The sequence below is a fragment of the Dipodomys merriami genome, unplaced genomic scaffold (genome assembly GCF_024711535.1).
Source record: "Dipodomys merriami isolate MVZ:Mamm:240054 unplaced genomic scaffold, mDipMer1.0.p SCAF_163, whole genome shotgun sequence".
Lineage (NCBI taxonomy): Eukaryota > Metazoa > Chordata > Mammalia > Rodentia > Heteromyidae > Dipodomys > Dipodomys merriami.
The window spans coordinates 493,622-507,247 of NW_027202971.1; the positions used below are offsets into that span (position 1 = coordinate 493,622).

Genomic DNA, 13,626 nt, shown 5'->3' on the forward strand with positions numbered 1-13,626 from the left:
AGCGCTTGCATTGAACTGAAGAGCTCAGGGACAGCACCCAGTCCCAGAGTTTAAGGCCCACAACTGACAAAAAGAAAAGAATGAGGGGGGAAAAATCTAGATGTTCTCCTGAGGGCAACCTTCTCTTAGTAACATGATAGTGGCCGGTACACACACGTCCACACACAGTGCTCCTCTCTGCAGTCCCGGTCAGTTATGTTCAGAGAAGCAGTGGAGCAGGAACTGCTACCCAAACCTCTCAGGTAAGGATGTGAAGGTCAAAGGAGCTGAGGCAGCGCTGCCCAAGGTCAGGCAGCACTGCCGGACCTCGGGCAGCGCTGCTCAGACCAGGACCCAAGCTCCCAGTCCAGTCCAGCCGGGCACAAGATAGACACAAACTGTCCACAGGCAGGCCAAGCCCCAGAGACAGCTCAGCGCTGCTACGGTGGAGCAGCACCTCCTGACCTCTTCTCTCTGTCCCTGTCTCAAGGTCTCTCTTGATCCCTGTCTGTCTGTCTGTCTCTCTCTCTCACTCACATGCACATGCACGCGTGTGTGCATGGACTAAGATCTTGACTGAGAAGTTGCAGGGAGGAAAGAGGACTGCCCCCCCCCCCCCGCCGAGAGAGGCGTGCAGCCCTGTGGGCCACCAGTCAGGAATCTCCATAGTGACAGAGGCTGTGGGGCTAAAAATAGAAGCTCTACCTGCAGAAAGCCCCCTCCCTGCCCCACCCCCACCCCCTGCGCCCAGCTCCTGCTGCCCAGGAACCCAAAAGCAGAGAGAAGGGGGGCAGCGGCGTAACCCCGACACCCGCCGGCCCTGAGGGGCTGCGAGGGCGGCAGCAGTGTGCAGCACAGCCACGGTCCTGAGAAAACAGATTCTATGGGCAGCCCCGGAAGGCCTTGGCAGAATGTTCTAGCATAAGCAGGCAACACCCCTTCCTGGCAAGCTGCATCCCCTTAAGTCTTGACAGCAAGAGATGCCCTTTCCCGGCGACAGCTTAAAGAACAGCTCCACAGTGCTCCCATCCCACAGTAGGCTACTAAACGCCCAGACCAGCCTCCAAGTGGACCACGAGGTAGAAAGCTCTGGAACCCCCAGACCTGCTCTAAATGGGTCCACAAGATAGCACTGTCCAATGCAGCAGATGAGCAGAGTTCACAGCCAGAGAGTGCGGCTCTGCCCGGCCCCCGGGGCCTTGAGGCCTAAGCTTGCTCTCCAGGCTTCCGCTCCGGGTCAGCATCTCCTGTGTGGGAAAGGGCGCAGCAAGCGCTCTGCAGCCCTGCATCTGTCAGGGCCAACCCAGTGACTCGGCAGTGTGGGTGTGCTTTGTTGCTGGTGGGCTAGCCTGGGAACCCGTGTGTGTGTGTGTGTGTGTGTGTGTGTGTGTGTGTGTGTGTGTGTGTGTGTGTGTGTGTGTGTGTGTGTGTGTGTGTGTGTGTGTGTGTGTGTGTGTGTGTGTGTGTGTGTGTGTGTGTGTGTGTGTGTGTGTGTGTGTGTGTGCGCGCACTGATCCTCGCATGTCACCCAGCATATCACACACTGGAGCCCAGGGCGGCTGCGCCCCACCCCAGAAACCATAGGGCAGAGGTCAAGCTGTCCAGAACAAGGGCAGGAGCCCTCCCAGTGATACCCACAAACCTACAGGTCAGGTGTCATTGAAAATAAACAGGCCGCCAGGCGCCAGTGGCTCACGCCTATAATCCTAGATACTCAGGAGGCTGAGATCTGAGGATCATGGTTTGAAGCCAGCCTGGCAGGAAAGTCTGAAACTTTTTCTCCCCCCGTTTGTGGGGCCTGAACTCTGGGCCTGGGCACTGTCCCTCAGTTCTTCAGCTCAAGGCTAGTGCTCTACCACTTGAGCATAACTTCCAGCTTTTTTTGCTTATGTGGTGCTGAGGAATTGAACCCAGGGCCTCATGCATGCAAGGCAAGCACTCTACCACTGAGCCAACTTCCCAGCCCCCCGTCTGTGAAAGTCTTATTTCCAATAAATTACAAACAACAACAACAACAACAACTGGAAGTGGGCCTGTGAATCAAGTAGTAGAGTACTAATCTTGTGGAAAAGAAGCTCAGGGGCAATATCCAGGCCCTGAGTTCCAGCCCCAGTATGGGCCAAAAAATAAAAATAGGTCTGGAGGACTAGAAATGTGGCTCAGTGGTAGAGTGCCTGCCTCGCATGCATGAAGCCCGGGTTCCATTCCTCAGTGCCACATACACAGAAAAGGCCACAAGTGGCGCTGTGGCTCAAGTGGTAGAGCACTAGCCTTGAGCAAAAGCCCAGGGACAATGCCAGGTCCTGAGTTCAAGCCCCAGGACTGGCAAAAACAAAAACAAAAAAAAGTCTGGAGAAGGCAGCTGTGCGGTACAGTGCGGGAGGTGCCTGGGGTTTGATCCTTGGCACTGGAAGAAGGAAGGAGGGGAGGGGAGGGGAGGGGAGAGGAGAGGGCCTGGTTTTTAAAGGCTTTTGAAATGATTGATACTTTTCGGCATTAAGAATACTTTGCATGAGATCCACTCTCTTAAATTTTCTTGTGTTCGATACAGGGTTGGCTATAATTCCACGTTGCTCGGCTGGTCTCCACAGCTTGCTCATCTTGCCTGCCTGAAGGTATCTACTGTTGATGAATAACTCTCCACTCCCAACCCCAGCCCTTGGCAGCCACTAGTCCACCGATGCTCTGAACTTGGCTTCTCCAAGTGCCTTGCATAAGTGAAATAACGCCATGTTTGTCTTTCTGAGGCTGGTTGATTTCACTTATAATACTGTGCACTGTCCTGTCCCCAAGGTCCATCCTTGTCATCACATGGGGCACAAGTACCAGCCTTTTCAAGGTATATTCTATGGATATACAAATACATTTTTTTTCATCTAGTAACACACACATTTATATTATTTAATTTGAGGGAGGAAGAACTGAACTCAGAGCCGGGCATCAGTGGCTCACGCCTGTAATCCTAGCTACTCAGGAGGCTGAGATCTGAGGATCACAGTTCAAAGCCAGCCCAGGCAGGAAACTCTGTGAGACTCTTATCTCCAATAAACCACCAGAAAACCAGAAGTGATGCTGTGGCTCAAGTGGTAGAGCACTAGCCTTGAGCTGAAGAGCTGAGGGACAGCGCTCAGGCCCAGAGTTCAAGCCCCATGACCAAAAAAAAAAAAAAAAAAAAGAACTGAACTCAGGGCATTGAGCCATGTCCCTAACCCAATAATTTGACTTTTACAAATTTATATACCTATGGTAAATTTATTAATTTACCATAGGTATATATTACTTTAAAATGTTTTTAAGAACTAGGTGGGAGCTAGGCACCAGTGGCTCACGCCTGTAATCCTAGCTACTCAGGAGACTAAGATATGAGGATCACGGTTTGAAGCCAGCCCGGGCAGAAAAGTCTCCATGGCACTCTTTTTTTTTTTTCATCGGTCATGAGGCTTGAACTCTGGGCCTGGGCACTGTCCATGAGTTCTTCAGCTCAAGGCTAGTGCTCTACCACTTGAGCCACAGCACCACTTCTGGTTTTCTGGTGGTTAACTGGAGATAAGAGTCTCATAGACTTTTCTGCCTGGGCTAGCGTTGAACTGCAATCCTCAGATTTCTGCCTCCTTGGTAGCTAGGATTACAGGAGTGAGCCACTGGCACCTAGCTTCCATTACACTCTTATCTCCAATTAACCACTCAAAAACTGGAAATGGCACTGTGGCTCAAGAGATAGAGCACTAGCCTTGAGCACAAAGAAGCTCAGCAACAGTGCCCAGGCCCTGAGTTCAAGCCCCAGGACTGGTAAAACACACACACACACACACACACACACACACACACACACACACACACACACACACACACACACGCACGGAAATAATACTTGGAGGTCCTTTGCTTATCCTTTTTGATTGCTCCCCCTTAATCTCAATCTCCCTTTTGGTCTATGTGACCTTGCACAGATCCATCCCTCCTTCACAGTTTATCTTCTGTGTCATCTGCAACAGGGACACAACTTAAGATTCTGGCAATGATTATTAATTATGTTCCCTCTAATTTATAAACAGTCTTAAACTTCTCAAGTAAAGCCTGGTGAAAGCAACTCCTCAGTAGTTAATTCATTAAGCAGGGTTTATGGTGAGCCTGGAGTGGCACTGCCTTCCAGACATCACTGCCAGAGATGCTGGCCCCACAGTCCCTGGCTCAGAGTTAATGCACAGGAAAGTTAATTAGACGAATGAAGGCAAGTGTGGCTGTGCATTCCAGACTGACTTCCTGCTCTCACTCAGCTGCCCATGCGTCTCCTGCTGCATTTCCTGGAATACTGAGAGAGAGGCCAAGGGGGCAATGTACTTTCCCTCCCATCATCTGCCAGGAATCAACCAGCACTCAAAAGGCCAGCTCTAGAACCATGACCAGGGGCCCTCTGACAGTTGGAAGTCATGGATGATAGTCCCTTGGGCAGGTGTGGGCAGGAAGTTAGGACCACCAGCTCTTGTACCAGTGACGATGAGGCTGCTGCTCCTTAGTCAGGCCCTTGAATGCTCACAGAGCCACCTTCCCTGCCCACCTCTCGCTGCATCACCCTGCAAACCCGCCAGGAGGGCCATCACTACCCCAGTGGATGAATACAGAAGCCACGGCCTTGAAAGGCCACTCAGCTGGGAATGGGACACTCTGGCTTCCGGCACTAAGTGCCTTAGCCCAGTTACCTTCTATAATTCCTCATCCAGAGACAAAGCAAAGCCTGAAACCAGCCCGAAACACTTAAACCTTTATTTGACGACCAGAGAAATAAAAGTGTGATCGATGCATACAATGGACTATCATTCACCTCCAAGAAAGAAGGAATTCTGGCACGCACAACACTGCGGGTAACCCTTGAAGACACCGAGCCAAGTAAAAGAAGCCTGACCCAAAACACACCATGCAGTTCCAACGACTTGAGTTTCTAGAGAAGGAACGAAGGGCCAATGGGGACCAGTGGCTCAAGTCTGTAATCCTAGCTCCTTAGAGGCTGAGACCTGGATGGAGATCATAGTTTGAAGCTAGCCCAATGAGAAAAGTCAATGAGATTCCATCTCCAATTAACCAGGAAAACACCAGACTGGAAATGTGGCTCAAGTGGCAAGTAACAACCCGTGACTGAAAAAGCTAAGCAAGTGCACGAGGTCCTGAGTTCAAGCCTCATATTAACCAGGGACTCTGAGCACATCAAAAGGAGTAAGTTGGCGTGTCCTAGTGGGCTCCACTGTGTGGAACACTAGGGTCCCCGCAGCTAAACCAAGAGGACAACAATGCAGATGTGACTTCAAGAGGTCTGCCACATAGACTCCCTTGCCAGGCTTTCTGGGCAAACAGATCCAATAGCTCTTGCTGAGTCTCAGACTCAGGCCCCAGCTGATTTTCTTAGCTGGGCAGCCACAGACCTCGGCGCTCTTTCCACTACCAAGCCCAGAAGTAATAAGCTGTGAGCCCACGGGGAGGACCAGGCCAGGTCTACCTCTTACTCCTGCCCTGGCTGGCTTCCGGTCGCCCCTTCACAAGACTAGCTCAGGGAAGAGGACTAAAAATCTACAGGCAGAGTGGAAAAATGGAGACAGCAGGCCCTGGCTTCAGGGTTGCCTAGCTTGTCCCAAGACAAGCCCCAGCCCACTCTGACCTGCTGTGTTTTTAAAAATCCTCTACTTTTCCCCACCAACAACAACAACAAAAAAGGCCATACACAGATTGCTTGGCCAGCTGTGATCTGCCCATCAGGGCAGAAAAAAAGACACTGATTCCCAGGTAAAGTACTTTCTGGGACCTCTAGGACCACATTCAGAGCGGGCCCACACCTGGCCTCTGACCTTCAATCTCCAGTTCATAGCCAAGAGAACACACAGCAGGATCAAAATTTGGCCTCAAAATTCCATAAATAGATGGGATCCCAGGCATGTGATCCTGTCTCAGGGAATCTGTTTTCAGTCGACAGAGCCCTTTGGCCTCTTTTTGGAAAGCCAAGGCTAGAGAACCAACAGAAAAGGAGTTCTGGGAAAAAAGAAAAGAAGCAATAACCCACACAAACTCAAATTAAATTTCTTCGTACTGTTTAGAAGCAGCTGGATCAAGAACTATTGATGAATTTTGAAACCAGCATAACCCTCCAACGTGGGCTGTTTAACATGACTAAACACAAATGAGCACGGGAGGAAGCTAGGGACTCTCTAGGCCCGGTCTGGGCCAGCGGTTAACTTCCTGTGTGGCTGGACCAGAGTCATGACCTCTTGGAGCTTCAGTTTCCTCCGCTGTACAAGTGTAGCGGCATCCGTGAGTCTGACGCAGTGAGCGGCAGAAGCGCTCTACGCCTTGGAATGGCGCATGAAGGTGGGTGTGCGGCAATGGGGCTCCTCTGCCCCGCCCTCCATGGGCACCAAGCAGTGAATAGGCTCCAAGCTTCTGTGCCAGGCATAGGTGACCCCCAAGACAAGCCACAATCTCTCACAACCCAGCAGCAATGGTGCGGGGCCCAGGTCCTTGTAGTTTGTAGGTTGCCAGGAGAGGGAAAAGCAGCTTTCTAGTATAGTACAAAAGGTCCCAATCCAGGGTCCATCTGCCTGGGACGGGTGGGGTACAGTCAGCCTGAACCCTCCGGACCCACCAGACCACCAGGGCAACCCTGAGTGAACCAGACGTCCTGGAGTTTACGAGCCAGCCTGCAGTTCAGTAGCCACATCCTTGAGCGTTAACCCGTTCCACTGCCAACACCCCACACCCGGCCCCGAGATCGAAGGGTTTCAGGGAAATGGAAAGTCATTGCTCTTGATGGAAAGGTCAGACTCTTAGACTCGGGTTTTTTCCAGAGCTCTGTCAGGCTCTCTTTGTTTGGTTCTAGCTTCCTTCCCTCTCCGCGGCCCTGTCTGGGAAGTGGCAGGGGGGCAGGGCGAACGGGTGAAAAGAAAAAGGAGTGAGTACTAAATGAGCACTACACACCTTGGGGCCAAGGCATGAGAGACAAATTGCACTGTCAGCAGCCGCCACCGCGAACTCGCGAGGCTTCTGTGAGTCACCCAAGGCTGTCACCGACATCAAACTAGCATTCTGTCACAGAGCAGGGCAAGAGCTCGGCCGCGTGCTAATGGCACGAATCTGTGCCACCTATCCCTGCTACCTCCAGCAGCAAATGCACAGGCTACGTCATGTCCCAGGATAAATCACCGAGCTCCTTTCCTTTCCGGCTTAATACAAATCGTGCTCTGAACCAATTAAAGAAGCCACTCCAGGACGCTGCTTCACTCGGCAGGCAAACGCCAGGCATGGGGAAGAACTGAGTCTCAGGGGTGGCATGGCCCAGTGGTGCCCAGCCGGGGAGCGTGCTTTCAGAACGCCGAGACTTTTGTTTTTACCGAGATTTTAGTGTTGGGTTCGCAAACACATCCAATTTCTTTGGACTGGTAGTTACTGCCTGCCTCCGGGAGGGCTGCCGGCCTCCCTCCTCGCAGATGGTCCAACCACAATAAACGTTTGGTCTGTCAGATGCACAACGCTGACGAGCTAATTGAAATATGCTACAAGCAGCAGACCTCAAATAAATGTGAAATCACCGTTTCCTTACTCGAGCGCCCTCGGAACCGCGGCCGGCCGCGTCTGGCTCGCGCACGCTGCCCGACCCCGCCCGCCCGCCCAGCCGCACGCTCTCACGGGTGGCTTTCAAAGGACTTAATGCCTTTTTATTTTTCAGTGTGATTACCCAAGTGGGGAAAAATCTAATTGCAAAAAATGTCTGGTTTCACTCCCTTTTAGGAAAAAAAATGCAAGTGAAAAGTCAACTCTTACAAAGTGCCAAGGAAAGCAATTAATGGGCAGTCGGCAGAGCGAGGAGCCGCCCTCACCCCCCGGGAGCATCAGGCAGGAGGACCTGGAAGCCAGGTCCCTTGTTCCCCCATGGAGAAAGCGGGAGTGGCACCTCAGGGAGCCCATGCCCTGCCGCTCCAGAGGATCGCGGGGTCCCAGGAGGCCGAGGCTGTTGGGTAGACCTGGTCAGGGGAGATGCAGAAAGAGACAAGTCCCTCCCCAGGAGCCACGGCTCACAGGAGCTAGGAGCTCCGGAGAGGAGGCACGGCAGCACCTGCTTACAGGACACACGGAGGCCATTTAGGGGAAGGTCCTCGGGCGACAGCGGAGTGATTCACACAGTCAAGACCTCAGGACTGGAGGTGTGGGGTCCTGGGGACTGTGGCCTGAAACCAGGCCAGGCCTTTGTGTGAACGCCTGTCCTTAGCTCCTCTTAGCAAGGTCCAGCTCCTTTGTGCACTGCCACCCTTTGGACGCGAGCATGGGGCCCCCCCTCTCCTGCAGGAAGCGGAGAGAGCACCGTGCACGTAGCGGCCGGAGCTAGCAAGTACAATAACAAGCAAGCGCAAAGAACCAACCACAGCCTGGACCTGGACCAACCTGGGCCTCAGCCTCATCCCTGCACGGCAGAGAGATGCCTTGACTAGGCCAAATACTTGTGACGTCCAAGATGGCGGGCTACATTGCTGATGAATTCAAACTCAGCTACTTGTGAAGGTTTATCCGTAACCCCCAATTCAATCTTCTAGCACTTTCCCAGTCATGTTCAAACTTGTACAGAGCAGCAAAAAAAAACACAAGTTGCCTCCCAACTGAAGTAAAGCAAGACACTCTGCCTGTCACTCGAGCGTTCCCACTGTAAGCAGGTGTCTTCTGTTGGCTGTTTACTGCCATGTCTCTCACATGTCTGTGCTTTTTGTTGATTTTTTTGTTTAACATGTCCCCAAGCCTAGTATGGAAATGCTGTCCAGTGTCCCCAAGTACAGGAGGTTATGATATGCAGGGAAAGTATGTGTGAAGTACGTGTGACACAAGCACCCTTCAGACACAAGCTACCATGGCACTGTTAGCCACGAGTGCTACGTGAATGAATCCACCATACGCAATAGGTAAGGCAGTACTAATTGTGTGTGACGTTAGGGGACAGGACTACCTTGCACAAGAAGACCGTATGTATGGACAGGTGATGTGTGTATGGTGCATTTCCCTCGCCGGGGTGCTCAGCTCTACAGCACCATCTGCTCCTATGGCCACAAACTGCCACACCCAAGTCCAACAAGAAGTCCTGGCTATCAGCGTCTATGAGTTCAGAATCAATCTCTGGTCTCCCTTGTTGTTTCCACAAGGTTCTACCCATCCCCATCCTTGGTGTCTCTACTCTCCATTGGTTGTTAACATCTGATCTCCATGAGAGGGAGGGAAGACTGCATGCAGGGAGAGCACACGCAGTCAGGAAACGGGCTTCAGCAAGGAGAGGATGTGACAGCGACTCTGCCATGCTCTCTTTCTCAAGGTAGTAGTTTAGGTTTTGTTCTTATTGAGGCAGAACCTTACTATGTAACCTAGGCTGGCCTAGAACTCCCTATCCTTGAGCCTCTGCCTCCCAAATGCTGGGATTACAGGCGAGTGCCACCACACCAGGGGTTGATCCTTCCTGCTGGTTAACTTCCATTTTGTCCTCTGGCAAGGGCAGCTGTGAGTATGAGTAACAGAAGCAACTGCCAGCCTGCTCCTCCTAACAACACTCTTTCTGTCTTTGGCCACAAAGGTTTGGCAGAATGCAGTCAAGATGTTTGCTGGGCTGGGCCTAAGGAAGTTACTACAGGAAAAAGGAGCAATGTAAGAACTGCTGGCTTAGGCTGGGTGCTGGTGGCTCATGCTTATAATCCTACCTACTCAGGAGGCTGAGATCTGAGGATCATGGTTCAAAGCCAGCCGGAGCAGGAAAGTCTGTGAGACTCTTATCTCCAATAAACCACTAGAAAACCAGAAGTGGCGCTATGGCTCAAGCAGTAGAGTCCTCGCCTTGAGCTGAAGAGCTTAGGGACAGCGCCCAGGCCCAGAGTTCAAGCCCCACGACAAAAAAAAAAAAAAAAAAATGCTGACTGCTGCCCCAACCTAGTGAGTGTAAGAAAGAGGACCAACTAGCAATTATGGACCTTGGTCACAGGCTGGCAGTGTGGCCTTGGGCAAGTCAGTCTTTTCTGCCAGCCTCCAAGCCTCATGGCTAACAGTGTGTTCACCCAGTTTGCTGTCACGATGAAGATTTGGAAAGGGAGACACCAGGCTCCCCCACTTCAGGCTTCGGAGCAATCCCCCCCCCCAATCATGCATGTTCTGCTGGGGCTATGACTGCCAGAGATTTTAGGTTCTAAGTTCCACATACCCTGACAGGCATTGTGGCTGATCCAAACTGCTCCTATTCTTAAAATCCCACTCTTCCAGGAAGTCAATTCCTGACTACTCTACCCAGAAAAGGTGTCTGCTTCTGAACTCTGCCTTGGAGTACCAATTATATCACACACACACACACACACACACACACACACACACACACACACACACACACTCACACCCCTCCCTCTGGGTTACCTGAAGACTTGCTTCTAAGCACACTGCAATTTGGCATAAGTGTTAGGAGAAATGTTACTTTTGTATTCAACTCACTTAGCTGTTTTCCGCAAACCTTTTGTGATTACTTATAGAATATATGGATAAGGCTGGCAGGTGGCTCACACCTATAATCCTAGCTACACAAGGGGCTAGGCTACCCCGGAGGACAAATTTGCCTGATTCCTATTTCAAAATAACCAGCAGAAAAGCAGGGTTGGAGGCATGTCTCAAGTGATAGAGCAGCAGCCCCAGGTTCAAACTCCCCCTCCCACAAAAAAAAAATAGTTAAGTGACTCACTCCAAAGGCTGAGGCAGAAGAACCATGAGTTCAAGGCCAGCCCTGACTACATAGCTGTTTCCCAAAAACAAACAAACCAGACATTGGTGGCTCATACCTGTGATCTTAGCTACTCAGGAGGCTGAGATCTGAGAATCATAGTTCAAAGCCAGCCCAGACAGCGAAGTCTGTGAGGCACTTATCTCCAACTAACCAAAAAGTGGAAGTGGAGCTGTGGTTCAAATGATAGAGCACTAGCCTTGAACACAAAAGCTGGGGTCAGTGCTTGAGTTCAAGCCCTGGAATTGGAACAACAACAACAAAAAGCAAACAAAATAAAATGTGGTAGATAGATTTACATGAGACTATACACACAGAGAGTCAGATAGTAAAGTAGAAAAAAATAAGCTGACCGTGAAGGGCATGGATGAATATCACACAGCACGCTAAGCACCCAGGAAGTCAAGGGGAAGAGGAAAACAGCAACTAGAAAGACAGTGTGCTGTGGAACAAGCTGGGCAGAAATAGGTACAAATCAAATCCATTGACCTCACTGTATCTCAATTTGGGGAAAACAGGAGACGAATATCACGTGCCCTACAGGAGCGTAGGAGGCACCCTGGGTGGTACACAGCAGATAACACATGTTTTTCTTCCCCACTTTCCTTTTCATTATCCAAGGAGAAAGAAACTAGTTTCCCAGGGAAGGCAAGGTTTGCCTGGCCCTAAATTCTAAAGGAAATTTTTTTTTTTATATGAAACACTGTAAGAAGCCTTTAACAAAAGGGGCAACACTTCAGATTATGGTTTTAGAGCAAACTAGATGAGATCTGCTATGGCTCTATTTAATAATATCCTCAAATACCCAGGAAAGCTTCATATACATCCAAATGACCTATAGAGGAGCTGGGAATCCCCCTAGCTGTTTCAGCGTCTGGAGGTCAGGTTCTGTTAAGCAGGGTTCAGGGTGGCACAAGGATTGAGCCAAGCAAAGCTGAGAGGCGGCCTGCAGACACCAATGGCTGCCTCCCGACTGACTGACTGGAGACCAACAGCAGCCTCCCTGATGGTGGCAAGAGGCGGCAAGGCCCATCCCTGGCCTCCCGTGCGAGAGCGCCCAGCTTCTTTTTCCAAAACAGCAAGGCCTGAGATCTTGAAGCAGCAGACGTTTCCTCAGCTAGTCTCTACAAATAACTGCACATCCTCCATGACTGATTCTTCTAGAAGACCAAGCTTGAAAGCTGTAGCCGGAAGGGATGGTTAAAAGAACATCTGCCGGGTGTTAAAATAGTAAGACAATGTGAGGACAGAATGTGTCCCTAGGGACTGTGGCCTGAGACTCTCTGAGACTCTGAGGCTCTGAGACTCTGAGACTCTCATCCAGGCCCAACCTCTCACTATCCCATTAACATTCTGCAAGTGCCTACTGTGGACCAGGCACTGAGGACGGAGAAACAGGATGCAGCACCAACTGCCTGGGGGCTGGTCGGCTGGGCTCCAGCTGTCAATTCAGGGTGGCAAGTCAAGTTAGGAGGGGGGCAGGGGTAGAGGAACTGACCTCCTGGAAAGGCTGCAAGAGAGCCAAGCTGAGTCCCCGTCAGGGACAAAGGCATAAGGCACACAGGGAAACTTGGAGGGAGCTGGAGCTTCGTGTGAGGGGTGACACAGTGCAGGCAGGTGGGGTGGACAGGGTCCAGACCCCCAAGGCCCTTGACAGGCAGAGGAATTCCCTTCCAAATTCCATCAGGACCAAGCCAGACTAAGAAAGCCGTGACTTAGTTAAGGTTGCACAGCAAGCTAGATGGAAAACCAAGCCTAGATCCCACCTAGCTGCCTAGACTCGTGCAGCCCAATCCTCTCCTCCAGTAGACCTCTCAAGCACAGGCAGCTGGGGAGGGCCGAAGAGCAAACCTACATGAGGCACTGGCCATCTTCACAGCAGAGAATGTGCTGTCCTAGTCATTTGGCAAGTCACTCCCTCGAACAGCCCTTCCTAAGTCATTGTGTTTCTCTGCAGTAGGGGAGGGCCGAGCATCTATTCGGATCCCAGAAGCATCTCTTCATCAGAGAAAAAGAACTGGACAGCTACAGCCCCAGCAGCCAGATAAGGAAAGGTGGAGCGGAAAAGCTCGGAGGGACTTGTGTTCCACACAGACAGACTATGCGGGGAGGTGCTACCCAGCGCAGGGGACAGAGATAAACTGTGCCCGGGAGTTCACCATCCTCAAGGGGAGATAAGCCTGGCACAAAAGTAACTATAAAACAGGGCAAGACACAGATGAAGCCCAGTGGATGTGGGGTTGCACAAAGGCATAATTCAGATGGGCAGTATGTTCAGTATCTTCTCCCCCGAGCCGGGCTACTCTATTAGTTGTGGCGACTCCCAGATGGAGGCAGGGGAGAAAGCTGGCAATAGACAAAGATGCTCAGCGGTTGGCAGGGTTCATGCCTGTAATCCTAGCTACTCAGAAAAAAAGCCAGAATAGGCAGGAAAGTCCAAGAGACTCTTAGATCCATTAACCACCAAAAAACTGGAAGTGGAGCTGTGGCACAAGTGGTAGAGCACCAGGCTTGAGCAAAAAAGCCCAGGGCCAGAGTCTAGGCCCTGAATGCAAGCCCTCGCACTGGCACCAAAACAAAAAATGAAAACAAAACAACAACAACAAAGTTCAGTGGCGTCTCCTCTGAAGAAGCCAGATTCAGCAGGGAGGAGCAAGAGAGGCCCAGAGATGGTGGAATGGGGGACACGCTAGCTTCCTGTGCAGGACCAAGTCTGTTTAAAAAAAAAAAAAAAAAAAAGCAAAGCTGAGGAGAGGCCTGGCCTGGAGCTGGCAGCGCGTGTGAGGCGCGCACTGCTTGCGGGCGATGCAGCCGCTGGGTGGGGAGCGCGGCCGGCCCACACCGGGAGGGGGTGCGCCCACACCGGGGAGGGGGCT

General features: G+C 51.5%; 1 protein-coding gene across 8 annotated transcripts in view; it reads right to left on the reverse strand.

Annotated features, from left to right (window-relative positions):
- The window catches only part of Pitpnm2 (phosphatidylinositol transfer protein membrane associated 2), a 115,946-nt gene that overhangs the window by 101,717 nt on the left and 603 nt on the right, over positions 1 to 13,626 (reverse strand). The gene's annotated exons all lie outside the window — the stretch shown is intronic.